This window comes from Oncorhynchus keta, chromosome 19 (genome assembly GCF_023373465.1).
Source record: "Oncorhynchus keta strain PuntledgeMale-10-30-2019 chromosome 19, Oket_V2, whole genome shotgun sequence".
Lineage (NCBI taxonomy): Eukaryota > Metazoa > Chordata > Actinopteri > Salmoniformes > Salmonidae > Oncorhynchus > Oncorhynchus keta.
The window spans coordinates 8,334,993-8,342,596 of record NC_068439.1 but is presented as its reverse complement, the minus strand read 5'-3'; positions in this window follow the sequence as shown (position 1 = coordinate 8,342,596).

The window sequence follows — 7,604 nt, the reverse complement described above, 5'->3', positions numbered from 1 at the left end:
CGATCTCAATTGGTTTAATAACAAAATTACAATAGTAATTGGTTTAATAACAAAATTACAATAGTAATTGGTTTAATAACAAAATTACAATAGTTATTGGTTTAATAACAAAATTACAATAGTAATTGGTTTAATAACAAAAATTATAAATAGTTATTGGTTTAATAACAAAATTACAATAGTAATTGGTTTAATAACAACATTACAATAGTAATTGGTTTAATAACAAAATTACAATAGTAATTGCCTATTAAGTGCCACATAAAGTAAATAGGGTCACAGAAGTTAATGATTTTTTTATCTTGACTTCTTCAAGATTGGTGTCCCTTCCACGGGACGGTTGAGCTAGCGTAGGCTAATGCGATTAGCATGAGGTTGAGCTAGCGTAGGCTAATGCGATTAGCATGAGGTTGAGCTAGCGAGGCCACGCATTAGCATGAGGATGAAAGTAACAAGAACATTTCCCAGGACATAGACATATCTGATATTGGCAGAAAGCTTAAATTCTTGTTAATCTAACGGACTGCTGTCCAATTCACAGTAGCTGTGAAAAAGAATACCTATTGTTAAAAAAACTATTATGCACATTTGGGAAGTCTTGACACACACTTGAACAGAAATTCAATTGTTCATTGAATCAGCCCAAAAGTTTGCACGCACTGCTCCCATCTAGTGGCCAAAATCTAAATTGCGCCTGGGTTGGAATAATACGTTTATTGAAAAGATGATGGTACAAAACAATACAATAGAAAGGTGTTTTTTTTTCTTTTTTTTTTCTTTCACCAGATCTAATGTGTTATATTCTCCCACATTCATTTCATATTTCCACAAACTTCAAAGTGTTTCCTTTCAAATGGTACCAATAATGTGCATATCCTTGCTTCAGGTCCTGAGCTACAGGCAGTTAGATTTGGGTCCTGAGCTACAGTCAGTTAGATTTGGGTCCTGAGATACAGGCAGTTAGATTTGGGTCCTTTGATACAGGCAGTTAGATTTGGGTCCTGAGCTACAGGCAGCTAGATTTGGGTCCTGGAGCTACAGGCAGTTAGATTTGGGTCCTGAGCTACAGGCAGTTAGATTTGGGTCCTGAGCTACAGGCAGTTAGGATTTGGGTCCTGAGCTACAGGCAGTTAGATTTGGGTCCTGAGCTACAGGCAGTTAGATTTGGGTCCTGAGCTACAGGCAGTTAGATTTGGGTCCTGAGCTACAGGCAGTTAGATTTGGGTCCTGAGCTACAGGCAGTTAGATTTGGGTCCTGAGCTACAGGCAGTTAGATTTGGGTCCTGAGCTACAGGCCGTTAGATTTGGGTTTATCATTTTAGGCAACAGTAAAAAAAGGGGCATATCCTTATGAGTATAACAAAGCCATCATCTACAGAGAGATGAACCTGAAGAAGTGTCCCCTAAGCAAGCTGGTCCTGGGGCTCTGTTCACAAACACACCCCACAGAGCCCCAGGACAGCAACACAATTAGAGCCAACCAAATCACGAGAAAACAAATAGACAATTACTTGTTACATTGGAAAGAATTAACACAAAAAAACAGAGCAAACTAGAATGGTATTTGTCCCTAAACAGACGGTACACAGTGGCAGAATACCTGACCACTGTGACTGACCAAAAACGTAAGAAAATATTTGACTTTGTACAGACTCAGTGAGCAGAGCCACCGTATAGCAGACATGGCTCTCATGAGAAGACAGGCTATGTGCACACTGCCAACAAAATGAGGTGGAAACTGAGCTGCACTTCCTAACCTCCTGTCCAATGTATGACCATATTAGAGACACATATTCCTCAGATTACACAGACCCACGAAGAATTCAAAAACAAATCCAATTTTGAAAAAACTCCCATACCTACTGGGTGAAATTCCACAGTGCCATCACAGCAGCAAGATTTGTGACCTGTTGCCGCAAAGAAAAGGGCAACCAGTGAAGAACAAACACCATTGTAAATACCACCCATATTTATGTTTATTTATTTTCCCTTTTGTACTTCAACTATTTGCACGTAATATTTTTATTGTTTATTATCTACACTTGCTTTGGCAAAATAAATACATGTTAAACATACGTTTCACATGCCAATAAAGAGCTTACATTGAATTGAAAGACAGAGAGACAGAGAGAGACGTCTCTCTCTTCCGTCTCTTCTCTCTCTTCCCGTCTCTTCTCTCTCTTCCGTCTCTTCTCTCTCTTTCCGTCTCGTCTCTCTCTTTCCGTCTCTTCTCTCTCTTTCCGTCTCGTCTCTCTCTTCCGTCTCGTCTCTCTCTTTCTGTCTCGTCTCTCTCTTTCCGTCTCGTCTCTTATCTCTCTCTTCTCTCTCTTTCCGTCTCTTCTCTCTCTTCCCGTCTCTTCTCTCTCTTTCCGTCTCGTCTCTCTCTTTCCGTCTCTTCTCTCTCTTTCCGTCTCGTCTCTCTCTTCCGTCTCGTCTCTCTTTCCGTCTCTTCTCTTCTCTCTCTTTCCGTCTCTTCTCTCTCTTTCCGTCTCTTCTCTCTTTTTCCATCTCTTCTCTCTCTTTCCGTCTCTTCTCTCTCTTTCCATCTCTTCTCTCTCTTTCCGTCTCTTCTCTCTCTTTCCCTCTCTTCTCTCTCTTTCCGTCTCTTCTCTCTCTTTCCGTCTCTTATCTCTCTTTCCGTCTCTTCTCTCTCTTTCCGTCTCTTCTCTCTCCTTCAGTCTCTTCTCTCTCTTTCCGTCTCTTCTCTCTCATTCCGTCTCTTCTCTCTCTTCCGTCTCTTCTCTCTCTTTCCGTCTCTTCTCTCTCTTTCCGTCTCTTCTCTCTCTATCCGTCTCTTCTCTCTCTTCCGTCTCTTCTCTCTCTTTCAGTCTCTTCTCTCTCTTCCGTCTCTTCTCTCTCTTTCCGTCTCTTCTCTCTCTTTCCGTCTCTTCTCTCTCTTCCGTCTCTTCTCTCTCTTTCCGTCTCTTCTCTCTCTTTCCGTCTCTTCTCTCTCTTTCCGTCTCTTCTCTCTCTTCCGTCTCTTCTCTCTCTTTCCGTCTCTTCTCTCTCTTTCCGTCTCTTCTCTCTCTTTCCGTCTCTTCTCTCTCTTTCCGTCTCTTCTCTCTCTTTCCGTCTCTTCTCTCTCTTCCGTCTCTTCTCTCTCTTTCCGTCTCTTCTCTCTCTTTCCGTCTCTTCTCTCTCTATCCGTCTCTTCTCTCTCTTCCGTCTCTTCTCTCTCTTTCAGTCTCTTCTCTCTCTTCCGTCTCTTCTCTCTCTTTCCGTCTCTTCTCTCTCTTTCCGTCTCTTCTCTCTCATTCCGTCTCTTCTCTCTCTTCCGTCTCTTCTCTCTCTTTCCGTCTCTTCTCTCTCTTTCCGTCTCTTCTCTCTCTATCCGTCTCTTCTCTCTCTTCCGTCTCTTCTCTCTCTTTCCGTCTCTTCTCTCTCTTCCGTCTCTTCTCTCTCTTTCCGTCTCTTCTCTCTCTTTCCGTCTCTTCTCTCTCTTTCCGTCTCTTCTCTCTCTTTCCGTCTCTTCTCTCTTTCCGTCTCTTCTGTCACCCTACTGTGGTGGTATGTATGTTTCTGAAATGTATTCATAGTTTGTCATCTTGGCACGAGGCACAGCCTTTAAGCTCTGACACACAACCTGTGTGTGTGTGTGTGTGTGTGTGTGTGTGTGTGTGTGTGTGTGTGTGTGTGTGTGTGTGTGTGTGTGTGTGTGTGTATTGTCATATTAGTTGTTCCTTCACTGGGATAGGAAGAGGAAGAGAAGGAGGAAGAGAAGGAAGGATAGAGAGAAGGAGAGAAGGAGTGATGGAGGGAGAGAAGGAAGGATAGAGGGAGAGAAGGAAGGATAGAGGGAGAGAAGGAGGGAGAGAGGGAGAGAAGGAGGGAGAGAGGGAGAGATAGAAGGATAGAGGAAGAGAAAGAGGGAGAGAGGGAGAGAAGGAGGGATAGAGGAAGAGAAGGAGGGAGAGAAAGATGGAGAGAAGGAGAGATAGAGAAGGAGGGATAGAGGGAGAGAAGGAAGGATAGAGGAAGAGAAGGAGGGAGAGAAAGATGGAGAGAAGGAGAGATAGAGGGAGAGAAGGAGGGATAGAGGTAGAGAAGGAGGGAGAGAAAGATGGAGAGAAGGAGAGATAGAGAAGGAGGGATAGAGGGAGAGAAGGAAGGATAGAGGAAGAGAAGGAGGGAGAGAAAGATGGAGAGAAGGAGAGATAGAGGGAGAGAAGGAGGGATAGAGGTAGAGAAGGAGGGAGAGAAAGATGGAGAGAAGGAGAGATAGAGGGAGAGAAGGAGGGATAGAGGAAGAGAAGGAAGGATAGAGGAAGAGAAGGAGGGAGAGAAAGATGGAGAGAAGGAGAGATAGAAGGAGGGATAGAGGAAGAGAAGGAAGGATAGAGGAAGAGAAGGAGGGAGAGAAAGATGGAGAGAAGGAGAGATAGAGGGAGAGAAGGAGGGATAGAGGAAGAGAAGGAGGGAGAGAAAGATGGAGAGAAGGAGGGATAGAGGAAGAGAAGGAGGGAGAGAGGGAGAGAAAGAGGGAGAGAAGGAGAGAAGGAGGGAGAGAGAGGGGGGAGAAAGAGGGAGAGAAGGAGAGAGAGAACAAGGGAAAGAAGGAGTGATAGAGGGAGAGAATGAGTGAGGGAGAGAAGGAGGGAGAGAATTTTTAATAATTATTTTTTTTTAAATGTATTTTACTAGGCAAGTCAGTTAAGAAAAAATTCTTATTTTCAATGACGGCCTAGGAACAGTGGGTTAACTGCCTGTTCAGGGGCAGAACGACAGATTTGTACCTTGTCAGCTCGGGGATTCGAAGTTGCAACCTTTTGGTTACTAATCCAACACTCTAACCACTAGGCTACCCTGCCGCCCCATGAGTGATAGAGGGAGAGGAGGGATAGAGGGAGAGAAGGTGTGAGGGAGAGAAGGAGGGAGAGAGGGAGAGAAGCTGTGAGGGAGAGAAGGAGGGAGAGAGGGAGAGAAGGAGGGAGAGGGAGAGAACGAGGGAGAGAGTTAGAGAAGGATGGAGAGAAGGAGAGAGATAAGGAGAGGAGGGAGAGTAGGAGAGAGAGAGGGAGAGAAGGAGGGTGAGAAGGAGGGAGAGAGGGAGAGAAGTAGAGGAGGGAGAGAAGTAGAGGAGGGAGAGAAGGAGAGGCGGGAGAGAAGGAAGAGAAGGAGAGGAGGGAGAGAAGGAGAGGAGGGAGAGAGGGAGAGAAGGAGAGGAGGGAGAGAAGGAGAGGAGGGAGAGAAGGAGAGGAGGGAGAGAAGGAGAGGAGGGAGAGAAGAGAGGCGGGAGAGAAGGAAGAGAAGGAGAGGAGGGAGAGAAGGAGGGGAGGGAGAGAAGGAGAGGAGGGAGAGAAGGAGAGGAGGGAGAGAAGGAGGGGAGGAAGAGAAGGAGAGGAGGGAGAGAAGGAGAGGAGGGAGAGAAGGAGAGGAGGGAGAGAAGGAGAGGAGGGAGAGAAGGAGAGGAGGGAGAGAAGGAGGGGAGGAAGAGAGGGAGAGAAGGAGAGGAGGGAGAGAAGGAGAGGAGGGAGAGAAGGAGAGGAGGGAGAGAAGGAGAGGAGGGAGAGAAGGAGGGGAGGAAGAGAAGGAGAGGAGTGAGAGAAGGAGAGGAGGGAGAGAAGGAGAGGAGGGAGAGAAGGAGAGGAGGGAGAGAAGGAGAGGAGGGAGAGAAGGAGTGAGATAAGGAGAGAGGGAGGGAGAGGGGGAGAGAAGGAGAGAGGGAGGGAGAGGAGAGAGGGAGGGAGAGTGGGGGAGAATCTGGGGAGTTTGAGCAAAGGTCGTTGAACACAGTTCCTTGACAATTGATGCATGTGACAAATACATTTTCATTTGATTTGACCCTGAAATATTTGTTGGAGTCTTTTCTTCATATTCAAGAAATAAGATGTCGCCTGCCTGCCGATCCATAGACCTTGTCAGTCAGTTCTTTCAGTCACCATGCACCCTTAAATATTTCAGGGTCAAATCAAATGAAAATGTATTTGTCACATGCGCTGAATACAGCAGGGATAGATGGACCTTACCGTGAAATGCAGAGTTACTTGCTTCCGTGCTTCTACACCTGCATTGCTTGCTGTTTGGGGTTTTAGGCTGGGTTTCTGTACAGCACTTTGAGATATCAGCTGATGTAAGAAGGGCTTTATAAATATATTTGATTTGATTTGAGTTACAAGCCCTTAATCAACAATGCAGTTCAAAAAAATGGAGTTCAGAAAGTATTAACTTAAAAACAATAGGGTTCAGAAAGTATTTACTAAATAAAATAGGGTTCAGAAAGTATTTACTAAATAAAATAGGGTTCAGAAAGTATTTACTAAATAAAACAGGGTTCAGAAAGTATTTACTATATAAAATAGGGTTCAGAAAGTATTTACTAAATAAAACAGGGTTCAGAAAGTATTTACTAAATAAAATAGGGTTCAGAAAGTATTTACTAAATAAAACAAGGTTCAGAAAGTATTTACTAAATAAAATAGGGTTCAGAAAGTATTTACTAAATAAAATAGGGTTCAGAAAGTATTTACTAAATAAAACAGGGTTCAGAAAGTATTTACTAAAATAAAATAGAGTTCAGAAAGTATTAACTTAAAAACAATAGGGTTCAGAAAGTATTTACTAAATAAAATAGGGTTCAGAAAGTATTTACTAAATAAAATAGGGTTCAGAAAGTATTTACTAAATAAAACAGGGTTCAGAAAGTATTTACTATATAAAATAGGGTTCAGAAAGTATTTACTAAATAAAACAGGGTTCAGAAAGTATTTACTAAATAAAATAGGGTTCAGAAAGTATTTACTAAATAAAACAAGGTTCAGAAAGTATTTACTAAATAAAATAGGGTTCAGAAAGTATTTACTAAATAAAATAGGGTTCAGAAAGTATTTACTAAATAAAACAGGGTTCAGAAAGTATTTACTAAATAAAATAGAGTTCAGAAAGTATTTACTAAATAAAATAAGGTTCAGAAAGTATTTACTAAATAAAATAAGGTTAAAAAAATGTATGTAATTGTAAAAAGTAACACAATAAAATAACAATAACGAGGCTATACACAGGGGGTACCGGTACAGAGTCAATGTGGAGGCTATATACAGGGGGTACCGGTACAGAGTCAATGTGGAGGCTATATACAGGGGGTACCGGTACAGAGTCAATGTGGAGGCTATATACAGGGGGGTACCAGTACAGAGTCAATGTGGAGACTATATACAGGGGGTACCAGTACAGAGTCAATGTGGAGGCTATATACAGGGTGTACCGGTACAGAGTCAATGTGGAGGCTATATACAGGGGGTACTGGTACAGAGTCAATGTGGAGGCTATATACAGGGGGTACTGGTACAGAGTCAATGTGGAGGCTATATACAGGGGTACCGGTACCGAGTCAATGTGGAGGCTATATACAGGGGGTACCGGTACAGAGTCAATGTGGAGGCTATATACAGGGGGGTACCAGTACAGAGTCAATGTGGAGGCTATATACAGGGGGTACCGGTACCGAGTCAATGTGGAGGCTATATACAGGGGGTACCAGTACAGAGTCAATGTGGAGGCTATATACAGGGGGTACCGGTACAGAGTCAATGTGGAGGCTATATACAGGGGGTACTGGTACCGAGTCAATGTGGAGGCTATATACAGGGGGTACCAGTACAGAGTCA